General features: G+C 37.9%; 1 protein-coding gene across 1 annotated transcript in view; it reads left to right on the top strand.

Annotated features, from left to right (window-relative positions):
- Window positions 1–6,559: 6,559 nt before the first annotated feature.
- Window positions 6,560–23,128, top strand: part of cdh19 (cadherin 19, type 2) — a 67,510-nt gene continuing 50,941 nt past the window's right edge. The window contains exon 1 of the mRNA XM_036558786.1: window positions 6,560–6,744. The gene's annotated coding sequence lies outside the window, so the exon portion shown is untranslated. The remainder of the gene's footprint in view (window positions 6,745–23,128) is intronic.

Here is a 23,128-nt window from a genome sequence, read left to right as displayed (position 1 = left end):
TGCAATTTCTTTTGGTCCATTTATCATAAAAATTATACAAAATATAGAAGGCAACATGTACTTCTATATACACACATTTTCTTTGAGTTCATGATGATGTTTGAACCAAAAGAAAATCTTTGTACATCTGTTACTGGATGAAAACTAAAGATTCTGCTTCTTATTCTGATTTCAGCGGACTCATCACCTCCACAGCCAGAAATAATAGCGCTCCAGTGTTTTCTGTCTCCATTATGCACATTTTTCAGTGTGATGTGTGTTGGTTTGTGTCCACACTGTGGGCTGACAGCTGAGAAACAATGCTTAGCTTGCTCCGCTGTGTGTCAGTGAAATCTTTCTCAGCGCTCGTCACCGGTGACTGACGTAATGTTGCCTGTGGTTGGAGTCAGAGGCCAAAGAGAATATGAGCAAACATGCATTTTTAATGCCAGTGCCTCGCTGAATGCAGAGAGGAGCTATGAATGGAATTGGAATGGTGCGATGTCGAGCTGAGAATGCGCTGAGGGCATTTACAAGGGCCTGCCTCTCTTTCGGTTTGCTAAGCAGCGTTTGACTGATAAATGTGTGTGTGCAGAGGCGGCGCAGCTCACGGACTCTGTAATGTGCTGTGCCGGTGAGGGAAAAGTGGCAGGTTTTACAGAGCTGAGACGATCTGAGGTTGTGTCAAGGAGCCAGTGATGCTTTGGACTCATAAGTGTGACACATAATAGACAATGATGTTCATTCGTAAACGCAAAGGCCTTTTCCTTCCCTTAATGATTCACATTTACGTCACTTTGAACAGTCATGAAAGTTTTAAAAAAATGAGGAGCAAATTAGAATTTTTGATAAGCAATTTAGCTTCTCCCTCATGTTGGGCTTCACTAGATTTCTTTCCAGGCATGCTAACTTACATTGCATCCATGAGCTAGTGACAGGCTCAGGCTGCTTTCCGACTAGACTTCACATCACAATATGGCCTTTCTTGTTAATACACACTGTGTAATATATAATAAGCTGCTACTGTAATGACTCTCACTGCGCACTTCAGACTGTAAACACTGCAGATACTCCCAGTTACGTTTAAATTCACTGTGACTTACCACTTAGTGCAGTACTGCTCTCATGAAAATACAACAAATCTGTCTTAGCTGCTTATGTAAATATGCAAATAGATATATGTCTGTTTCTACTTCCTCGTACTTTAATCTATCTTATGTGTAATTTATGTCTATTATAATTTTCTCTTTTATTTGTGCCTAATATTTGTAAGTTTATGTGCAATTATGTCTTGCTACTGTAACATTGCAATGTCCCTTCGGGATCAATAAAACCTACCTACCTACCCACCCACCCACCCGATACATTCCCACCCGCATTAGACCCAAAATTTCATGGCTGTCACCACACATTGCTGTTACGAGATTCTGATCTGTGTAGTCCAGAGAAGGAAACACAGAAAGACTACTGCAGCCGCCTAAAGGATGAGAAGCACTGTGTTGTGCAGCAGATAGGAAACGTCATGCAAGTGTCAAGAAACAATATGCTGAATTTCATTTCACCCTCATATTTATCTGTTTCCATCACATGATTTTTTTCATGCAAAGACCATATTAGTATGTCTCCTGCTGCATCTCAGTGGGAGTGATGATGGAGAATTAAAAGATCAATGAATAGCAGTACTGAAAAAAAAAACAGCGACATCTACAAAAAACAAAAATAAATGTTCTTGGTTTATATATGGTTCCCATTAGTTCCCATAACTGGTGTAAAGCCTTTAATGTGGCAGTGCAACGCCAGGCCTCCATTGTTAATAAGAAGTTGTTGGCAACACTTTCTATGAATGTCACCTTTGTAAGCATCTATAAACACATTTATAACATGTTATAATGTATTCATAAGGCATAATAAACATGTTTATAAATATTAATAAAAAAGAATTACACTGAATTACACTTTATAGCCATGTTTATTATACATTATGAATTGTTATTATAATTCATTATAAATAGCGTTAATATCGTTATAATGTCAGTGCCAAAGAAGTCAGTCCCAGCTTGGAGAGTGTAAAGACAAATACCAAGCTAACGGTGGTGTACATTACCTTTCCCACATTGGGTAAAACACTGATGGCAGCTCTAGTTTAAACTCTGACATTTGAAGCCTGTAATGTGCTTTACTGTGAATGTTTTAGTGTTTCAGTAAATCCTTCAGTAAATACTTCAACTTGAAGCCTCACTCTGAACACTGGAGGAGGCTTTAGTACAGTACGCTTCACTTTACTTATAGCGGACAAATACAACTCTTATAATTTGTTATGAACAGTACTTATAATGTATTATGTTAACAATTCATAATGCATAATAAACTTTGTATAATGTATAATGCATTTTTATAAGTATTTATAGCTATGTTTATAATGTCTTATGCATGCATTATAACGTTATGAATGCGTTTATAGATGCTTACAAAGGTGTCATTCATAGAAAGTGTTACGAAGTTGTTCTTAATGACTTGCCTGATTAATTAAAGATTAAGTAAAATAAAAAGGGCCACAGGTTACACAAGTTTGGGAAACACTGATTCAGAGGAAGAATTGTTTTATTCTGTTATTCTGGCTTGGTTAGTATTCAATAGTAATTTAGCTTCTAGTTACCTCAGAGAGAGGCATCACACTCAGCTGGCCTCCACAACCAGGTCCACTTAACCCTGAGACCAAATGAAGTCAAGGCCTAGATGCGATCGAGTCCAAACGAGGTCCAGAACGAGACTGCTAGTTTATGGTCTTGAGACCGGACTCAAGTGTTACAGTATCATCAGTATCAAAAAGCTGAAATGTATTAAATGTAATATTAAAATCATTTGTATACATAAATAAATTCACAGAACTTTGTTTAGGATTGAATATAATTCAATTCATACCAGTATATTCAAGTTATTAGATTGAGTTTGTCTTTTGTCTTTCTTCTTTTCAAACTCTCCTGCCTCTGGATTTGACAGACAGTTTATCGATGGCTAATTGTTTTGCCTCCAACCACATACTGGGCCATTTTAACTGCTTTTCCATATGTTTACTTTCAGTGATATTATGCATATCGTTGACCTTGCTAGCCCATTAAAATGAGACATTTACCTCAACAAGAGCCCAAAAGTTCAGCGGTTTATCAGCCAGCGATATGAACAGGAATGTTCTAGTCGTAATAGCGAGGACGTGGGCCCCTGATGTATTGGCAGCGTGCTTTCCTCCCAGCGAACAGAGCGGGGGATTTGTCATTTGTAACTGCAGATTAGTTCCGTCTGTGAACTCGGCGACTCCCGTTCTGATAGCGTATCAAACAGAGAAATGTCACGGGCCTGCACTGTGACATTTCGAGCCCCTGTTTTAGAGCAGGTCTAATTGAGCCTCCCTTATTATAATGATGGAGAATAGGCCAACAGACCAGAGAGAGAGACAGAGCATCACGCCGCAGTAGAGCCAGGGGAGGAACTGTGTTTTCTCCTTCAAACAAGTGAGAAAACTGTCCACCCACCAAGCCAGGCACACTTAAAATGGTATATGGGTGTATATGCAGTGTAGCCTATAGGCTATGTAGCACTACTGGGTATTGTGTATTGTAAGATATATGTGATACTAACTCACACACAGACACACACACACTGTCTTTTGGGCTACTTTCTAAAAGTTTAATAATGTTTTGGAACCACGATCTGACATTTTTTGCACCAACAGTGCTGTAAATATTATGTTTTATTTAAGAATATGGAAAATATAGGTTGAACATAGTAAAGAACTTTAATTCTGTTCATGAAAAACTGTTATTTGCTGTTAGTGAGACACATTCAGGTATAGTTTTGCTTTTCTACATTACTCACAATGCTCATGGTACAAAAGTCCACCATTTATTTACTTAATTTTCACTCGAAACAGTCAAGTTATTAATTTCTCAGGAAGAAATTAGGAGACTAAATATAAGAATAGCCTACTTGCATAAGGAAGGAGAAAGTTGATGGGAAATACATTAAAAACTGATTAAAAGCTACAGAGAAAATGTTACTCCTGACAACCACCTGGAAGAGCTGGTAGACACCAAAACACCCAAAAACAAAAACAAAAAAATAAATAAGAAAACTATGCATTAAATAGCAAATTAGGTAAACGGCAAGAATTAAGTAGAATAATAAACCAAACAAATTAGTAAAATAATAAAACTTTGAAAGTAAATAGAACAATAAAATGAACTAAAACAAGGTACTTATCTTATCTCGAGAAAACGAAAGTTGTTATCTTAAGATAACGAGTTAGTTATCTTGTGATCTCAAGATAATGAAGTTGTTATCTTGAGATAACAAGTTACTTTTCTTGTTATCACAAGATAACAAACTAGAAAATTGTAGAAACAGCTCAGGGCCTCTCTGGACTTCCGTAATTGGAAGTGAAATAAGACGAAATGAAAAATTTAGTGCCCTAAAGATAAAAACGAGGTGAGCTTTAAATGGTTCTTCAAGTTATTCTGTAAAGATATATGTTATACTGTAAAGACCCCCATTAAAAGACAATAATGAAATAATGTAAGGTAAAACACAGTAAAGGCCTTATTAATAATTAAATCCAGTGTTTGTCTGAACAGACAGAGTGATGAACAGGGCCTGAGAGTCGAAGCTGAAACATGCAGGTATAAAATGTCACCGTAATTAGAGACAGAAAGGAAAGTTGCCAATAAATAAGCATTTTTCTGCAATGCAGAGGGAACCATGCTTTATTCCTGAAAGAGAAACCATTTCTTCCTTTAATCTGGATTACTTAGCTTAAATGGTTCTATGTAAAACACACAAGGAATTAAAAATGTTCTTTAAAAGGTTCTTTGCATCATGAAAAGGTTTATCAGATTGTGCTGTAGATGGTTCTATATAGAACCTTTTTGAAAAGCGTTCTATATAGCACCCAAAAGGGTTCTGCTATTGTTAGCAGGTTGATTTGTAACACTAGAAGAAGCCTTTTGGGTGCTATATAGAACCCTTTAGTGGCCGATCTCATTTATAATGTCTCTGATGTAAACAGGACTGATTGTGCCGGTTGTTTGTGTTGTCATGTATATCACCTTTCAGGAAGGGAGACCGTCACCAATATACGAATCAAACATTGGTAACCGGTTAAACCATCAGACAAAACACGTTACAAAACCATCAGAAACCAAAAGGAACACTTCATGGTTTCTGTGGGTTTTTCAGCAGGGCTACGTTCAAAAAACTAAGGTTTGTTTTAGGCTTAAGTTTAATATTATGCTCAGTTTAAGCCAGGTAAAGTGTTATTCCTGCTCATGTAATGTAAGTGTACACATAAAGCCGTTTATTAAGGGTAAGTTAACTGAGCTGTATGTCTACATAGCCCAATAGCTTATCCAGGACACATCAGCTGTAGGTCCTGTAATATTTACCCTGTGAATTTGTGTTCAAACCAAAGTTTGTTTCAGCCTAGAAGCTTAAAATATAACATTAGCCCAAGACAAATTCATCACAAATGTATTGGAAACCCACATAAAAACGACTGAAATGTTGATTAGACTAAAACTCACTAAGAAAAACCAGAACAAGTGTCGGCGCCTGAGCTGAATGCCACTGACTTGAACCTGCTGAAGTGAAACTGCTGGCATGAAAACGTGGCTCTGCGGCTCTACAGACAGATATTATTGGATTTCTTTGAAAAACTGAAAGTGAGTCTCCCGAAAAGAATGGAAGCTGAAATAAAAGGACAGAGAGACTCACTGACCCTCACACAGCTGAGAGTAGAGTTAGCTGTGGCTTAATGGCTGCTATGAAAATAAATACATGGAGGTGGTCTCTGAGTTTTGCACAGTGTGCAGTGATTTCAGTGGAACATACCACATACCACAAAACCTTGTTGCATGAGGCCAAACAATGCATAGCTGCTGCTCTAGGAACTCCTCCTAAATACCCCTGGGTCATCGTCACCGCGGGGCTGAAGCCGGGGGGCTCTGTGTAAATCTTTTCTGGTTTGGTCTCCTTGAGTAATCGGAACAAACACAGTCATTACCAAACACAATTATTCGCTGTTTTCTATCTAAGAAACCGTTGCTTTTGGCTGCCGGCGAGGAGCCTTGGCAGAGCTCTCGAGTCGCTACACTCGAAAAACCTTTAATGGATTTGAGACACAGGGGTCGCAGGGGGGTCTCGTCTCTTTATGCCAAATGCGAAGGCCTGGAGGCCCCTCTCCTCCAGTCTAAATGTCAAAAACAGACTGTATCCCTCTTATCACCCTCTGAAATAGTTTCCTCTCTGATGGATGCAGTCCGTACCCGGCCAGAGAGATTCCAATAAGTGCCCTATTGTTCGCCGAGAGACAGAGAGATGGAGAGGAAGAAAGGGAGTGTGTGGTGTGTGTGTATGAGAGAGGGAGGGATGGTGCGAAAAAAGGATAGAAATCCATTTGTATTCCAGCCTGAGCTGTTTGCATGGAAAATAATGGCTTGTGTGTTACCAGTGTGGTTCAGATGGGGGTGGGGGGGGGCAGACAATACCACTACTGTTTGTTCTCCTCGAGAAGTTATTGAGAACAGGGGGTGGGAGAAGGAGGGATGGAGGGGAAAGGAGAAAGGGAGAGGTCGTCAGTGGATGTTGGCCATTGTAAATGCAGTGGGCATTCAGTCTTCAGCCTTACTGGGCATCTGGTCCAGCTGTTTTCAATTCAAGGCCACTTAAGATTAACAAACCGGAGTGGAGACAGGAGAGGTCACACGCTCAGGCCAGGTGAGTTGGTCTTCTTGTCATTTGGAGGAACGACATAAGGTCCTCGAGGAACTGAGAGAACGGTTTTGGCTCCAGCAGTGCAGTCTAGATCTGGAGGAACGCTGTGTGGAACTGATCAGTCCAGCAGACGATCCTTTAACTTATTGTTTGAAACAACGGGCAAAATGTAGGTTTGAGGCGATTTGTTGAACCTCTACTCACTTAGAAAAGATGGTTCTCCAAGGTTCTTTAGTAAAGGAAATGGCTATGTATACAGCCATGAACACTCAAAGAACTCTGAGCATGATTAAATGGTCCTTGCCTGGTGGGCAGGTTCTTCAGATTGGTGGAGAATGTGCTGTAGATGGTTCTACAAAAAGAGTTCTTCATTTGTTACAAGCTTGACATCATCACAATGAAAGAACCCCTTTTTGGTGCTATTTAGAACCGTTTTAAAAAGATTCTATATAGACCCACCTACACACTCAAAAAGATGTTTTTAAGGTTCTTTAGTAAAGAAAATGGTTCTATATAGAACACCTAAAGAACCCTCTGGATGATTAAAGGGTTCATTACATCATGAAAGAGTTTTTCAGATTGATGGAGAATATGCTGTAGATGGTTCTCTAAAAAAGGGTTCTTCTGTTGTTATAAGCTTGACACACACACACACACACACACACACACACACACACACACACACACACACACACATCTTCTAAGCCGCTTAACCTTCTGGATCGCGGGGGGAGCCAGAGCCTATCCCAGCAGTCATTGGGTGGAACATAAGCTTGACATCATAACGATAAAATAACCCCTTTTGGGGTTATATAGAACCCTTTTCAAAAAGGTTCCGTATAGAACCATCTACAAACTTAAGTGAATGTTTTTTTTCAAAGGTTCTTTAGTAAAGAAACTGGTTTTATTTAGAACTATGAACATTTGAAGAACCCTTTGCATCATGAAAAGGTTAATCAGATTAATGGAGAATGTGCTGTAGATGGTTCTACCTAGAACCTTTTTGAAAAGGGTTCTATATAGGGTTCTTATGTTGTTCCAAGCTTAACATCATAACAATGAAAGAGCCCTTTTTGGTGCTATATAGAACCCTTTTCAAAAAGGTTCCATATAGAACCATCTACAAACGTAAGTGAATGTTTTTTTCAAAGGTTCTTTAGCAAAGAAATCGGTTTTATATAGAACTATGAACATTTGAAGAACCCTTTGCATCATGAAAAGGTTAATCAGATTAATAGAGAATGTGCTGTAGATGGTTCTACCTAGAACCTTTTTGAAAAAGGTTCTATATAGGGTTCTTCCAAGCTTAACATCATAACAATGAAAGAGCCCTTTTTGGTGCTATATAGAACCCTTTTCAAAAAAGTTCTATAAAGAACCATCTATAGCACATTCTTGCACATTTTCCATCAATCTGAAGAATCCTTTTATGATGTAAAGAACCCTTTAATCATGCAGATGGTTCTTTGAGTGTGCTATATAAAGCTACTTTGTTTACTAAAGATCCCTTGAAAAACTATTGTTTTAAGTGTGTATATGGTTCACAAGCTTGACATTGTAACAATAGAAGAACCTTTTTTCGGTGCTATATTGAACCCTTTTCAAAAGGTTCTATATAGAACCAGCTACAGCACATTTTCCATCAATCTGAGAAAACATTTCATGGTGCAAAGAACTCTTTAGTCATGCAAAGGGTTCTTTGAGTGTTCATGGTTCAATATAGAACCATTTCTTCACTAGAGAACCCTTAAAGAACTGTCTTTTTTTACGAAACCTCTGTTCTACACTAAAAAGCCTCCACACATGCAGCTGAGCTCTTCCACTGAAAACCTCATAATAAAACAATATTCAAATAAGTCAGTTTTATGCTGAAGATGCAGACATGCAAATTTTTGACTGATGATTAGTTGTCAGGTAATCATTAACCAGCAGGACTAAAAATCAACATGTGATTCATCAAAATATCAGTTATATAATATCCGTTCTGGTTCTGAAATCTGATTGGCTGAGCTTTGTTTGAAGCCACTAAGATTCTTGATATACGCTCATTAATGAGCATCTCACCTGAATTCTGTATTAATGCACCCAGATATTAAAAAGAAAACCTATTTTCATCACTTTATATGTTTCAGCTGTGTGTATATTGTTGGTTATTGTTGTTTGATTATCGGGATGTTTAGGTGTTTAGGATCTCCTAAACCTATAAGATAAGAAATAATTCTGGAATTAATGCAGGATTCAATTCTACAACATGAATTTGCCAAAAGATCATAACTTATAACTAATAATAGGATGTTTCTGTGATTCGGGCTCAGATCAACAAGTGAAGCTCCACCAGTGAAGTTGAAAAACATCTGACAAATATAATCACACTTGTGATTTTATTACGTGTGTTATACAGACAATTCAATTTTTAGTTCACAATTTCTATTTATTGCTGAGTTTAACATACTGGAAAAATTAAAACATATAACATATAAAAGGTGCTATAATGTTTGCACAGATCAATTTTTATATTATTGTTTTTTTAATGTGTTAAGTTCAGTAATTCAACAGTAATTGTGTATTAAAGTGTGCAGAAGTGTCTCTGTAGAGGACGTGTCACTGATTTATTTACAGTCTGAACCTGCATTAAACAAACTCTGCATAACTGAGGGGCTGACAGAAGCCCTGAAGGCTAAAATGAATGATTGAAAGTGTTTTCCTAGGTTGCACTTTAGTTTATGTATAAATTTGGCCATCAAAAGCCTCTTTTTTCTTACCTGTATGAATACAAATGGCAGCCAAGCAGGAATCATTGATGTTAATTTATTGATTTATATATATATATATATATATATATACATTGAAGGTCCACCATTGGAGCTAAGCATCGTTTTCCAGCCACTCTCAAGTCCTTTTATCCAGGAAGTTACTGTGCATACATATTGGCCACTTTATCAGAAACCCCTCCCTTTAATCTCCAGCTGGTGTTTGTTGATGCCCATTTATTAATGCACGGTTTGTGTTAGCCATACTCAGCCCTTCAACTGACCACAGAGCTGCTCGTGGCTGGGTATTTTTGGGTGGTGCACAGTGTTGTTTGTAGAAATACCTATTTCTGTTGTGTACAAATACTGATTCCATAAATATATCACTTTTCCCTCACCATTTGGTGAAAAAAATCACTGAGGAGTTAACTGGCTAACACTTGGTATGTTAACGGACCAGAAACGTAATGAAAAAAATTAGATGCCCCCTGCTGGTCAGACCTGGTGTAACGTTCATTGTTAGCTTCTGTATAAATAGAAACTGTTTACTAGAAATGCATTCAAAATGTTAGCTGACAGCACTGGTACAGAAAAGGATCTTTGGGGAAATGCCTTAGAAGAACCAGTTATGGTTCCCCCTTAAGAACCTCTCAATAGAAGAAAGGCCACTGTAGACTGAATAGCCAGTATACGTAAATATGTTGTTCTTGTGACATCACAAAAACAAGGAATTCAGACTGGGCTGTTTTTGCAGCTTCATTTCCAAATACTAACTGTGGACCAGAGAGTGAAAGATACGATATAAAACTGCTCTTTTATTTCACAAACATGAGGACAATTCAGTTTTCCATCAAATGGGCTCTTTAAACAGCCTCCATATAATAATATGCAAATCAGAATTCTTCCATAAATTAGTGTTTGAGATGTAATCAGAGTGGTTCAGAGTGGTTTGGTGTGAAATGGTTCAAATGTCTTTACAGTGGTGGTGATAGGAACCAGCGGTCGCCATGACTACAACACAAATATAGACATTTTATTTACTATCTAGAACCACCAGTGAACCTACATGAGTCTTCTGAGCTTATATAGAAAGTTGATGATGGAAAATAGTGGAAAATCTGAAATATTAAGTTTTCTTTGGGGACTATTTTGCTGCCATATTATGTATCCCTCCACCGTGAATTGATTTCAATTCCAAAATCTTCTCAAAACTATCGTAAAACAGTGTCTCAGTCATCAGGCAGTGAATTCATAACCATTTCATGTAGGAACTTTCTGTGAGGGAGCTTTTAGCTGTAGATGTTCTGTCCGTATAAACTGACCTCTCTGCTATACTAACAAGCCTCTTCACACACCGTTGAGCTCTTAATTACATTTCACCACTGAGTGCCTCGTTATCTTACACCACTTGACAGCTGTTGGGTCAATCAAATTAATCAACTTAATCAAAATGAAGATGTTGTGTGGGCGTAGAAGAGCAAACAGGATGTAGAGCTGGATGGATGGACAGGGAGGCAGTTTGGGATGTATTAATGATAGTTGCAGGGCTACACTGTGAATATTTAATGTCTAAAATCAACCAGCACAGCGTTATTTCTGCTCATGTGGAATGTGTTTATAGATTATGAACTTTAGATGCCTGAACTTCTGACTGGAAGTATTCTATATCATAATGAGCCAATATTTTGGATTATATTAACTCTCTTACTGACAAACATGAACCATTTAGAGCTTCTCAGTGTGGTTCCTTGTCATAGAAGAACCTGTTTGGTTCCCTAAAATAACCTGTTTTAGTGTGAAGAATTTTTTAAATTTAACAAAACCAATTAAGGTTTAAGCTGGGCTAACAATTAAACCTTTACTTATAAAAGTGAACAATCTGATGTGAAATTTGGGCATTACTGGTGAAATTATAATCATTATAAAATAATATAACAATTAGAAATGAGTGTTAAAGCTTTGATGTTTATTGAGTGGTGGATTTAAAACTGCTTTCATTTGTTTGGCGTTCGTGTGAACGAACTGAACTCGTCTGATTGTTGGTTTGATTTAGCGCAATACTGATACAAACGTAGAACCAATCAGCGAACAGCTGCGTCGTTACATCATCCCACCTAACGGTTCTGTGACCCAGACTCTGGTCAGCTAACCATGCCAAAAACACGTCCTGAGCCCAGTTTTAAGTGTTCCGTGTCGAACCATGTCCATTGGAAAAGCCACTGGAACGGTTCCACTCCGTGCTCAGAACCGTTCAGCCCTGCAGTGGAAAAGAGGCCAAAGTTTCTGTTTCTGTGATGTCATTAGAACCAACTCATTTACATATGTGTTCACTAATTCAGCCTTCAGGCAGTTTAGCTCCGCCCATTCCTATCAAAGCCCTAGGGAGTGTTTCAGCTCTGAGTGGTTTTTGGATGAGGCGCAATATAGGATAGCCAATCAGGACAGAGCTCATTTACATATATCAGTCTTAATGGCGCAACAACAGAAACAGCTTGTTTAACTGTAAGGGATTAATAGAGGTTGAAAACGGTCATGTAATTATGAATTATAACCATTTTTGGTACAAAAACTCACACAAATGTTACATATCGCTGCTGTTGGAACAAAACCTCGTATCTCCAAAATGGTAACTTTACAGGAGAAGGAAAAACATACTTTACTTTTAATGTAAGTCAATGGAACCAGAGTTTTTTTTTAAGTAATTTTGGGTCGTTTCTTTTGGTCCATTCATCATGAAATTTAAACACACTGTCAACGGTAACAGGCATTTTCACATTATGTAAAAAAAACCTGAAAAACTACAAAAATGGAGATATGAGGTTTTGTTCCAACATCACCCATATATGAACCTTTAAAACCAAAATTAAGGTAAAAACGATAAGAAAAGTCCACTTTACTAGCCTAATGCTCTTCTGTCTGGTCTTAGTTTGTTGGGAAGTTGTCGTTGCTTGTTTGGATCTGTTTAATTCTGTTGTCCAGGCTATGATGTCAGCTTTCTGGGGTACTTTAAGGAAATTACACAGATACTTTATCCTGCACGAATCAGCCAGTGAAATCCTGACAAATTACAAATTCCATTACCGGACCTCCTCTGGTAAAACTAATCCAGCTCCAGTAGAGCTTCTAATTCATCAAACCCTGAGCACCTTCAGGAGTAAAAGGCCTGTACAAATCAACAAATGACAAATAACAAAACTCAGCGATAAACAACAGCAGCTCTGTGTTTTAGCTTGACTTGGCACTGTTCAAAACAGGACCACTGGAAAACAAACTGATTAGAAGGAGACGGGAAATGAAATTTCTAGAAGGTACCTCTGACAGAGCAGCGCAACTTCTGTCCTGTTGGGCAGCGTGAATGAATGAGGCCACTTTGCCTGCCTATTTATTTATCTGATATTAACTAGGAGTCGTTTGGACCTGTTTAATTTACTCTTAAACCTGACATGAAAGGTCAGGATATGTTTTGATCTGTGCTTTCTGGGGTCATTTGGGGGAATTATAAATATTTTATGCCCTACTGGACCTTCTCTGGGCAATCTAATCGAGCTTGAAAGATGCTCTAGAGAAGCAAATCATATCTTAATTTAGAAATGATATCTTTTCTTACAGCATTTCATCATCTTATAGATCAGAAATACTGAATTAATCACTGTCAAATATTAATTGTTAGGTTTGTTAATAAGCAACGTAAACACAAAATGTGAGTTAGTTAGATAGACAGCTTAAAATAATTAAAAAAAAAATAACAAAACAAAACTAAAGTGTGATAAAGTGTGTTACACTGTTAGAAATAAAGGTTCTGTTCAGGTATGTTTATCACTCATAAAGGTTGAAACAGTGTAAATGTTCCCTCAAAGGTACAACAGTGGTTCTAAGGTCTGATTGTGAACCTTAAATAAGTTTTTCCAGGTGAAAAGTTCGTATTTGTACCTTTTCATAACCGAATGTTTTAAACAGAACAGTAGAATAAAAGCCTGGAGACGAGACGGGGTGTGTGGAGTCAGTACAGCTTAGAACATATCATTTCAGTTATGTTCCCTGACTGAAGGTACTGAGATGAACCCTTGAGGGTTCCACCCCAGTGATGAGAGGGGAACTGCCCCAGTGAGAGTTTAGTACCTTTACTTCTGTGTAAAAAGTTCAGAGTATTGTAACTGTGTCTCCAGATCGCCACCAAAGCTTTAGCCAGCCTTTGAGACATTCTAGCATTGTTTACCCTAATTAAGAGCTTTGTGGTCAGCTCAGTCTCCTCATTATTCTCTGCATAATTTCATACAACAGTTAGTTCTGCTGGATCTGGCTGGTTGAGAAGCTGTGCTGATATTAGAGATTATAGAACGTTTTTGACAATAACTATCATTTGCTGAGCAGCGGTCGCTAAATAACCATTCGCTTTACACCACGTCGGACATTTTTTATGTGCTTATTATACTTATTCTCTTCAGCACATTCAAAAAAAGAGAACAACAAAGAAAATGTGGAAGATAACATCAATAAGGTCATATCTGACCTGCAGCCTGTTTGGTCAGATTCTGAAGAGGAGTGTTTCATCTGGCCTCATCAGATTCTGAACCTCTTTTTGCCCTTAAGCACTATTTTTGGCAGCTGTAACAGAGGAAAAACTAAACAAAGTGCAATCAGCGCTGGCTTAAGATGGGTCACACTATACGACTTTCACCCTGATTTTAGCCCTGATTCTCAGTCTGAGTCTGAGCTGGTTGGCTCTGGTCTGATTTTTAGGTCAGTCGGAGTCGACAGTTGGAGAGAGAGTCGAGACGTGTGTGAGGGGCACTGACTCAGATTTACTGCCTCCCAATCGAGTTTCAGACCAGTCGGAGTTTATCAAACATATTTGATGTTTTCGACCCGACTCTGAGTGAAATCTAGTGTAATCTGATCAACGACTCAATCTGAACAGAATCCTGCAACAGCCAATGAAAGAACAAAATACAGCAAGTAAACAAAAAAAATGGTGAAAAGTCTCTCACATGTGGAGCGAAGCTTTTTAATGAGCTGAGTTTAAGGCACAGTCCAGTTTATGTACATTTAAAACTCTAAAAAATACCAACTGATCACATTTTAAATCCATGATCCTCATTTAAACATGTTTACCTGCGGCTTCTTTACTGTTTCAGCGCAAACGGCACAGAAAACAGCAGCAGCAGCTCCACGTTTGTTTATTTGCGTTTCCTATGCAAAGTAGAGTGGATCCCCAATATTTCAGTCGCTCACAAAACCAAAAAAAAAAACAAAAAAAACAGTGTGATAGCGTGACACGCCCAGTTTTTGTAATCTGTTAAGACTTTAAAAGTCATGTAGTGAACCCAAGACCTAAACCTAACAAGTGATATAAGCAGCTCAGTAGGGCCCTGCGGACACTAGGGGGCCCTCTAAAACGTTACTGTGTCATTGTGTTGTCTGTGATGCTCCAGTGAGGAGAGAAAGAGCAACTGGTTCATCACATCTCTAAACAGGTTCAATTTAGACGAACATTTTAGTCCAGGTTTAGAGACTCAGACTGTGATTAATCCAAGTTTAGAGACTCAGACTGTGATTAATCCAGGTTTAGATACTCAGACTGTGATTAATCCAGGTTTAGATACTCAGACTGTGATTAATCCAGGTTTAGATACTCAGACTGTGATTAATCCAGGTTTAGACACTCAGACTGTGATTAATCTAAGTTTAGAGACTCAGACTGTGATTATTTCAGGTTAAGATAATCAGACTATGATTAATCCAGGTTTAGAGACTCAGACTATGATTAATCCAGGTTTAGACACTCAGACTGTGATTAATCCCGGTTTAGAGACTCAGGCTGTGATTATTTCAGGTTTAGATAATCAGACTATGATTAATCCAGGTTTAGACACTCAGTCTGTGATTAATCCAGGTTTAGACGCTCAGACTGTGATTAATCCAGGTTTAGACACTCAGTCTGTGATTAATCCAGATTTAGCCACTCAGACTGTGATTAATCCAGGTTTAGATACTCAGGATGTGATTAATTCAGGTTTAGATACTCAGACTGTGATCAGTCCAGGTTTAAAGACTCAGACTGTGATCAGTCCAGGTTTAAAGACTCAGACTGTGATTAATCCAGGTTTAGAGACTATTATTGACACAGTGTGTTAAAGTGAAACAAAAAATGGTCAGGTCATACAGGTGATGTTGCGCTGAATATAAAATACCAAACGTGAGCATTGCAAACATTTTTCAATGTGATATTTAAAGGCAAAATCAAACACATTCAATAACAGCCCAAACAGCCCAAGACTCAAAGAGTTAGTGTCTATTTCTGTTATTTTGTTTAGAAGTGGAGAAGTTAGGACGCCATTGGGTGTCTTTTAAACTGTTTTCCAATTTGGAGTTAGAACAAGATACTACAGACTTAGCCGAGGTTATTAACTGTATTAGTTATTGTCCTTAAATCCAGCCCTAATTAGTGTTATCATAGCGACAGAACAGATGAGACTGGAAGAGTCGGGATGTTTCTGTAATGCATCTGAAATCTTTGTCTCCAACTTCGGCTCGTTCTATCTGGAAAGGACTGCTTTATTTTTGTGGTGCACATGGATGGTCGCACAATAAAAATAAGGTGTCATTGTCCTGCGATGCATAAAGTAAACAACAGGTCCCAACATGGCCCCCCCAACGACCAATTAAACAGTGCTAAGCTCTAGATGAGTGACTAGTTGTGGGACAGGAGTCTGGGGGGAAAAACGACGATGTCCCAAACACGCATGAATGAGAAATTAGAAAATGCGCCTTGCTTTCCTGCTGCGCGTTTGAATATTATGTTTTGAACACTTTTATAATAACCTGCTGTGATTTTCAGCCTGTGTGTAATGTATTCAGCAGAGTGACTGGTCTGGGGAAAGGTCCGCTGGATTTACTGCAAAGATACAGACGCATGCATAACAGAACAAGTGCTGGCAGAATATAAATCTTTGCATGTATGGAGAGTTCTAATGTGCTAGCTTGCAGCTACGGACACGTAGGCTTGTTCATGCCCATATATAAGGTGTTCGAGTGCGCGTTACAGGCCGTGGGTGGTCAGCAGTAACTTGCGGCTGATGCATTGCTTCTAAAGAATGTGGATGTCAAGCGCTGAGCTATGTGTGCAATGAGCACAGCGCTGTGAGGATCGCAGACTGACATGAAAATAAACCTAGACAGTTACTTGGACTTGATTTTCAGCTCTAATATTGCCTTTTTTTGCCTTGTTTTTGACAAGATTCAGAGATTCAATAGTTTCCAACTGTCCAATTCTTTTCTGTACTTTCACAAAACCCTGTCCGAATTCTCTCCTCATACAGCCGAGATTAAAGGGCCAGAGCAGACAACCCTCAGACACCAGTACATTCTTAACACAACCTGGTGAAAAATAAGGGTTCTTGACTCGGACATACGGTTTTAGGAAGTGTGTGAAGGTTCTTTAAACTTAAAAATGTTAAAAAAGGTTCTCCACACTTACACAGCTCATTAGTAGAAGTTCAAGTTCAAGTTTATTTCAGCGATATAGAAGTACACAGTGAAACCAAACAACATTCCTCCAGGACCAACACAGGAACACAAGTGGAAAATAATGCAGTACAATAAATACAAAAGACTTACAATAAATACAAAAACACAGACATAGTACTGAGACTGTCGCTGCTGTCGGAACAAAACCTCACATCTCCATTTTTATACTTTTTCAGTTTTTGACATCATTTGAGACTGCCTATGGCCCTCGGTATTGTGTGTAAATATCATGATGAATGGATCAAAAGAAATGTCCTAAAATGACTTTTAAAAAATTCTGGTTCCATTGACTTACATTAAAAGTAAAGTAGGTTTTTTCCTTCTCTTGTAAAGTTACCATTTTGGAGATACGAGGTTTTGTTCCGACAGCAGTGATATGTAGATTGTGCAAAGCAGCATGTAACATACTATGACATATTAGCAGCTAGCTTAGCATATATGAGCACAACAGTCACTGAGGTAGCAGCCAGAACAGCAATGGAATACAGTATTTGGTTGATACAGTAATCCTAGCAGCCGATATTGTTAAAGAAAGTAAAATGTGCAAAAAAGGCAAGTTATCAGATATTTGAGTTCTATTAAGTGAAGTATTTCAGTGTGAAATACAATAATTATATTTAAATACAGACATAATGATTATAAATCATCATTCCAGATTATAAAATGATTATGGCAAATTAAAAAGTGGTTCTGAGCTGTTTTGGGACCTTTGTTTCAAGAATATACCCTAGACTAGTGTTGTACACTTTTAAACCGGGGGGTTCATCAAGGGTTCTTTAGTAAAGACAATGGTTCTATAGAACTATGAACACTCAGAGACTTTATTTGCATGATTGAATGATTCTCTGCATGGTGGAATTTTTCTTCAGATTGATGGAGAATGTGTTGTTAATGGTTCTATATAGCACCAAAAAGGGTTCTGCAATTGAAACAGCCAGAGCACTTTTTGATGCTGTAGAGAAACATTTTCGAAAATATCTATATAGAATCATATATGTTCTCCATCAGTCTGAAAACCATTTCAAAGAACCGTTTAAGCATGAAATGGTTCTATATAGAACTCATGGTTCTAAATAGAACCATTCCATTTACTAAAGAACCATGAAGGGCCGTCTTTTTAAGAGCATACCATTTGGACTTGGTTTAAGGAAGAGTGTGAGGTCTCCGTCTGAAGTGATTGGAAACTGATTTTTTTTTCTATCATTATTGTAATCAATAAAACCTTCAATCAGAACAAACAGTCTTTTCTCTGCATGTTTAAATCAAATCTGTTCTGCCTGTTGAGGATCTAACTGATATTTATATCGGGAATATTTGTTTGTTGATGTTCATTGAGTCAAAATATCAAACATCCCCTGAAGGCAGATCAGAGTGTTATGATTTCTATGTTTACATTTAATCATAAAAACAGACTGACGTTGTTTGGTTTATATTCATTTGAATTCAGGTGGTGATTCTGAATGTGTTTAGAGAAGAACTTCACTATTTACTGCCAAAAGCCAAAAGACAATACTATAATAATCCTCAGTGTTATTTAGGTTAGATTTAATGTTATATTGTACAGAAGATATTATGAAACCTAATATGTTTTATTGGTACATTCCATGTGTAATGAATGATAATGAAGCTACTGTGAACTGCAGAAGAAATTCAGCTTTTTCCTCTTTCTTCTTTTCATTTTTAGATTTAGAAAACAAATAAATCTGGTCTTGGTCTTAACTCAGACTCACCTCTGGCTAAAACACACAAGTGTTCTTAAGTTTTTTATTTGCTAAATTCAACATATTGAAAAAAAAACACTCAGAAAATCAACAACATGGAATTTGACCTCCTGTTGGTTTAATAAAAATAATAATTGTCCCATCACTTTGCTGGATTCTGTATCTGTGCAGAGTGTATATCACTGATGGATGTTAATGGTTCTGGCACAGTTTGTATGACTGAGTAAATGCTGGTACTGCTAATCTCTGCTAGCACCCTTATGGGATTTTTAATAAAATGTTAGCACTAAGCTAATGTTGATGCATGTGATTTTTTTCAGGTTGTTCTAGATTAAACACATTTGAAGATTGTAAAAAAAACATTTTTTATTTAAAGCTTGCAAGTCATGTTTAATTTGTACCACAACTTTCATACACTGCAGTCATTCTAACTGTTTTACAAATGATAAAACACAAAGATAATTCATAGTTTAATTAAGTAACGTAAAGGACACTTAAAAACATAATTAAAACAACAGATTTTAAAAGAGAAGAATTGATTAACCATCAAATTCAAGATGAAATGATGATAATATAGTGCTGTTAGAGGACAGAAGAGCAGTAGAGCTAACAGTGTTTAAACTGAGCTGAAAGCTGCTCAAACCGGATCGTTTTCAGGCTGGTTTAAAGTGTCCAGTGTTGGGGCTCTTCTAATGCTCTCTGTCCACTGGGTCCATTTAAGAGCAGCACAGTATCTAAACGCTGCTTCTCCATGTTTAGTCTTCACCTTCAGCAGGACTGACTGACCAGTTCCTAATGATCTGAGAGTTCTGCTCGGCTCAAATCGCTGCAGCAGATCAGATAAATACGCTGCTCCTGCACCATTAAGACATTTATAGAGCAGTAACACCTCCTTAAAGTCTATTCTGGAACAGACGGGGAACCAGAGTAAGAGTTTGAGAATAGGGTTGGGTGGGGGGGTTACGTCATTTACTCCTAGTGAGACTCTGGCAGCTGCATTCAGAATCAGCTGAAGCTGTCTGTCTTTTTTGGGGGTCCAGTTTGGAGACCATTACACTGATCAATCCTGCTAAAAATACAGGTGTGGAGTTTCTCCAGGTCTGCTTTAGTCAGAGCATCATCTCTGATCTTGTTGATGTTCTTGGAACAGACATTAACATATATTAACATATATATAACCTGGTATGGTGCAGTGGGCTTCTGTGCAGCTCCTGAAGTCCTAACCAGTGGGAGAGGTAGACTGGCTGTGTGTACCTAGATATCATGGGAAAAACCTCAAAACCTGACTGGACAATTTTCCATTGGCCAATTTAAGATCTTCACCTTTTTGTTTCAAACCAAAATTTGAAACTAAAATAAGAAATTACTATTCACTGTATAGTTCATTGTATAGTTCAGGGGTTCTTTAGTAAAAAAATGGTTCTATATAGAACCATGAACGCTCAAAGGACCCATTGCATTGTGAAAGCGTTCTTTAGATTGATGGAGAATGTGCTGTAGACAGTTTTATATAGGGTTCTTCTATTGTGACAAGCTTGGCATCATAATAATAGAAGAACCATTTCTGGTGCTATAAAGATCTATTTTCAGAAAGGTTCAATATAGAACCATCTACAGCGTATTCACGATGCAAAGCACCCTTTAATCACGGTTCTATATAAAACCATTTTTGTTATTGAAGAACCCTTGAAGAACCATTGTGTTCAAATACAACAATCAAGACAATTCTATTGAATAAAAATGTGCTTAAAACTAAAGATGTGTCCCAGAAATCATTAGCACTTCTCTGAAGGCCTTGAAGGCTCTAAGGGTTCCCCAGTTACAATAGAACATCACAGTAATTTTGCTTTCAAGCTGACGGGCACCCTCGGGGGGGTACCTGTGGACTCGCAGGTGTTTGCTTGCTCTGAATCTCCGTCCGGCGTTTCGTCTTCAGAGCCTGCGATGGAAGCTAATGCGATGTGAGGCGCTGACAGCAGACCGGGTGTAAGTAACGTTAGCGCTCCATAGCTTCAGCCCGTGGCACTCGACTGTGGCGCCTGGCAGCCTTATGAGAGCTCGTCATTAGCTCACGATTCACTGGCCACTAATTGGAATGTCAGTCCTGCGCCAGGCCGGATACGAGCGCACTTCCCCGGGACTCGCTCACCCACAAACACGCGCGGCCTTCGCTCTCATTTCTAAAGCAAATTGAATTTCAAAGAGGAAATTGGGCATCGGTAATTGATTTTTATCGTCGTGACATGGCGCAAAGGGGCTCGACTGGCAACGTGCATCCACGAGATGAAGCGGTCGTAATTACCCAGTCATCAAACTTGACTAATTGCAAAGCCCATAACACCAAGATCAGTTCGAGCCCTTTCAATACTATTAGCAAAGCTATCATGCAACAACAGAAGCCCAGAGAGTCTCTGCTGAGAGCGCCTGCGAACCCCTCCACCACTCAGGAGCAGGGAAATGAATAACACTGCGCTCCTCTGGAGGGCCATCTACTTGAGCAAACTTTGGTGACAGAGGACATTTAAGGATAATATACATCCTGCATGAACTCATTTGTCTTAAGTAGAAATTGGCCCGTGATTTGAATGCTCGGCACGCGGCCGCGTGGAGGAAATGATGAAGTAGTAGCCCGAGTTAAGACGTGCTCTTTTATCTGATGTAATAAAGGAGGAAGGTGCAGTCCTTGGTGCAGTCGGGCAAAGTCAAACGTGTCGCATTGACATGATTAATGATTTTAATAGATGTTTTTGGTGAGACCGTTTTAAAGCAGAATGTCAGAAAGATTTGATGATACCCCCGGTGACAAGCAGAAAAGGTTCTGATATTTTCCTGTAATTGTTTGAGGTTCCACCGGCCGTGGCTGTGGGAGATAATTAACTTTGAAAGAGTATCCAGTGTTGGAGGCCACATGTTGGCCTTTGATTTGAGAAAGATGGTGATGGGAAGGTCAGGCTGGACAAAGTTTGCTTGAAGAGCTTCATTTCTGCACATTAATTCGACTCATGCGTAAAAAAAGTAGTTGGAAATTTTGAAAAATGAAGAGACTGTGCTGCATTTATCTGAAACATTTATTTTTTTATTATTTATTTATTTATTTATTTATTTATTTTATTTATAAAGTGACAAGACAATGCCAGACAGTCGATCTTAGCTCAGATTGATGGGCAAGGTGCTGTAGATGGTTCTACATAGAACCTTTTGAAAAAGGGTTCTAAATAGCACCCAAAAGTGTTCTATAGAAGCATCTACAGCACTTTCTGAAGAGCCCTTTCATGATGCAAAGAACCCTTCAAAAAGGGTTCTTTGAGTGTTAACCATTTTCTTTACTAAAGAACCTTAAAAACCAACTTTTTTAGGAATGTATGCAAAAGTTTTTCTGTTTTCTGAAAATAAGTTAAAACATCCTCAACAAAACACAATTCTGCACATTTTCATTCATTTCATTTGATACTGTTACTGTAAAATATGGCCTGTGCAAAAGTTGTAGCACATTTTATATTTTATTTTTTCTAATATGTTAAATAGAAATTGTGCACTAAAATTAGCAGAAAAAAATGTAAGTTTGTTCCTTGTAGGGGGTGTGTTCACTTATTCACATAGAAATTATGCAGCTGAAATTGAATGTAGGCTAATATAACGAGACGGTATCCCTAAGTCATAATTTCTGACTTATTATTCACAATATGAGGCGTCTTGCATTTTCAAATGATGATTAGAAAAAGATAAAAACATATACATTTTGTCCCAAAACAAAACGGGCACTACAGTTCAGAAGTTAATAATCAGTGTTTCCAATAATATGAAAAAATTAGTTTGCAGATAAAAATGTAAAATTTAGAAATGTTGGATGTGTCCAGAATGATGAACAGAACTACAGATGATCCTAAAATAAAGTTATAATGAATGAATATACAGAGTTGATGAAAAAATCATGTACATGGATAATTACAATATATTACTTATCATTCCCAAAATACTAAAAACAGAAGAAAAAGGTTGATATGTATTTTTACTATATTCATACATTGTTATCATAATACAGACGCGATTAATATGTTTACAACCTTGTGAATGGTGATGTATCACAAGCCTTTAAATGAATACATGCTGTTGTTTTCAGAAGTTTGAACGGCCAAATGTTTCACTTCAAACTGCACGTTTTGTTGATTTTCTTGGTGAAATTAAGTTTCACACGTCTCTACAGGGAACAAACTTAAATATGACATTGTGCTGCAAATGTGCACAAATTCTAAAAATTTGCTGATGAAAAATAAAACATAAAATACCAATTTTATACCCTATTTTTTAAATTTTTCCCCAATATATTAAATTTAGTAAACAAACAATAATTGTGTATTAAGGTGTGCAGTAGTGAGTCTCCGTAGAGGA

Source organism: Colossoma macropomum, unplaced genomic scaffold, assembly GCF_904425465.1.
Source record: "Colossoma macropomum unplaced genomic scaffold, Colossoma_macropomum, whole genome shotgun sequence".
Classification (NCBI taxonomy): domain Eukaryota; kingdom Metazoa; phylum Chordata; class Actinopteri; order Characiformes; family Serrasalmidae; genus Colossoma; species Colossoma macropomum.
Note: the sequence above shows the minus strand (reverse complement) of the source record. Positions and strands in the feature narration are given on the sequence as shown.